Here is a 2,814-nt window from a genome sequence, read left to right as displayed (position 1 = left end):
GGGGGGGTCAATTCTTAAAGGGATTGTTCACCTAGAAAATCAACATTCTGTAATCAATCACCCTCGTGTCGGTCCAAACCTATGATTTCTTTCTTCTGTGAAATACAAGAAATATATTTTGAAGAATACTAGTAACCAAACAGTTTAGGTGACTATTGTCTTCCAATATATTGACAACACACACTGACATTTCTCAAAATATCTTCTTTTATGTCCCACTGAATAAAAAAAAAAAAAGGCATGGTATGATGGTGAAAATTCAAAAACTTTTGGTGAACTAGTAGTTTAATATCAGTCACCTGGACAGTTGTCCAATAAAGGTTATACAGCAGTGTATTTATTATAAAATTTATTTTGATATTTTTTGTGCAGGTCTTATAAAGTAAAACATGTCTAAGTAGTGTATCTGTATAGAGATTGTAAAAAGAAAAAAGAAAGAAGGCTTGTTATAGGTCTCCAACTAGGGCTGGGCGATCATTCGATAACGATAATTATCGCGATATACTTTCCCTCGACATACTGTATATAGGCAACTTCTAAATTATATATATATATATATATATATATATATATATATAAATTAAATAATTTCTTGTTTCTGTCGCCCTGGACATCCTGATTTGTCATTGCAACCAGAAGTCAAATCGAGTATTCCCTCTTATTCAGCAGTGAAGATATGTCTCATATCCGGATTTTCTGAATGTTAACTAGAGTTTAGGCAAGTAGGCATACACAGAATGGGAACTGAGAATGGCGTGTGTGTGTTTGCCCAACATGCACAAAAGCGGAACGATACAGCGTGACTCATTTGAAGCGCGCCACACAGACCGTTTATCCGCTCGGATCCAAGTTGAAACTACTCGGCTGAGTTTACTTGGTCACGCAAGCAGCACTAAACAGCGCTGTGAGATCCACTGCTTGAATTCAGCGATGAACACAAATGACTCGGTGATTTAAACTATGCCAAACAAGAGAAACACTGTGTGCAACGAGACAGTCAGAAGGCTTTTCAATCTACACATTGCCATCATTTACCATGGATTTACTGTAGTAACACTCAATGCACCAAGGTATTGTGGCAGAAACTTGGGATATTCACACTGAATTTTAATACAAGAGTAATGGTAATTATAGTACGTATTTGTGATTAAGCTATAGCATGTGTGCATTTATACTGAATGTTTACCTAAAAAACATATAGTTATATTTGCTACTATGGGAGACCAATGCTTAATAAAAAAAAAAAACCTTGGTCAGAATAAATTTAACCATATACAATTTTTACAGATATTACTGATTTTGGTAATGAACAAAAATTTACCTCTGCATCCTAACTCAAGCTACTATCAAATATGCATTTCTAAGAGACAAAAAAGTTATATTACTATTAATATTATCAGGCAACCCGAATCAGTTTCTTGATTTGAAACAATATCACTCATTAGAATATGCAGAAACTAAGTAAATTTTTCTGTTGAGATATTTTGTTAAGGAAAATTAATGGTCTGGTTTCTACAACTTTCACTTTGGAGCAAAAATCTGGCTTTAAACTTGAAATAAATAAAGATTTGACATTTATTGTGATAATTATCGATATCGACTGATATGAAAACAATTATTGTGATAATTTTTTTGGCCATATCGCCCAGCCCTATCTCCAACTATTGGAAACATTTTCTGAATTTAGTATACAGTGGGTTGGAATAATTTATTATTATTTCTTAAAAAATAAGCAATGAAGCAGTTCTGGCATTTTAAGCATTTAAGTATTGAAAAGAAAAAAAAAAGAAGAAGAAAAAGAAAAACTGAAAACTGAAAAACTTTTGTCCGCCAAATGAAAGTCAGTGTGTAGTGCAACATACATGTTGAAAACCACTTTTAACTTTGAAAATAACACATCCATACTGTATATAGGCAACTTCTAAATTATATATATATATATATATATATATATATATAAATTAAATAATTTCTTGTTTCTGTCGCCCTGGACATCCTGATTTGTCATTGCAACCAGAAGTCAAAACGAGTAGCACCGGGTTCAGGTCAGCAGCAGTTTACTGATCACACACAGATGCATGCCATCAGTTATTTACTCAAGGCTGGAAAACACTACACGACTTTTCAAATCTGAACAGATTTCAGTAAATCGGGGGAAAATGGGGCAAAAGTCGTGTAGCGTATTCTAGCCTTTGTTTGTTTTCTTTTTGTTTTGCTTTCATCTTGGTTTTGTTTTATGTTGTGTTTTCTATTTGTTTGGCTTTTTCTTTGTTGTTGTGCTTAGTATTTTTGTTTTTATTTAATTTGTTTTTTTTTGCTTTGTCTTAATTAGTTTTGCTTTGTTTTTTTTTTGTTTTTTTCAAGTTTTGTTTTAATTTTATTTGTTTTTAATTTTATTTTTTAGTCCGTTTTAAGTTTGTTGTTTTGCTTTTGTGTTTTATTTTAATTTCATTAGTTTTTTTTGTTTTAATGTGTTTTTTTTTTTTGCTTTTCTTTTATTTTGTTGCATTTAGTTTTTTTTTGCTTTGGTTTTATTGTGTTTTTGTTTTGTTTCAAAAGTGTGATATTTATTTACTGGTTTAATTTTGTTGTTTTGCTTTTGTGTTTTATTTTAATTTAAAAAGGAGGTTTTTTTTTTTTTTTTGCTTTTTTGCTTTTTGTTATTTGGTATTTGGATGGTATTAGATTTCCGCCAAACATATCGTTTGGTGTTGAGGCCAAATAATTCGTCTGCCTCATCATCTGCCTCAGAATCTTCAAGGTGCGTTTTGGCAAAGCTCAGTCTGACTGCATGTGGCCTTCCTTGAGAAGTGG

This window comes from Sinocyclocheilus anshuiensis, unplaced genomic scaffold (assembly GCF_001515605.1).
Source record: "Sinocyclocheilus anshuiensis isolate Anshui unplaced genomic scaffold, SAMN03320099.WGS_v1.1 scaffold914, whole genome shotgun sequence".
Lineage (NCBI taxonomy): Eukaryota > Metazoa > Chordata > Actinopteri > Cypriniformes > Cyprinidae > Sinocyclocheilus > Sinocyclocheilus anshuiensis.
The sequence above is the reverse complement of the archived record's forward strand: the minus strand, read 5'-3'. Positions refer to the sequence as shown.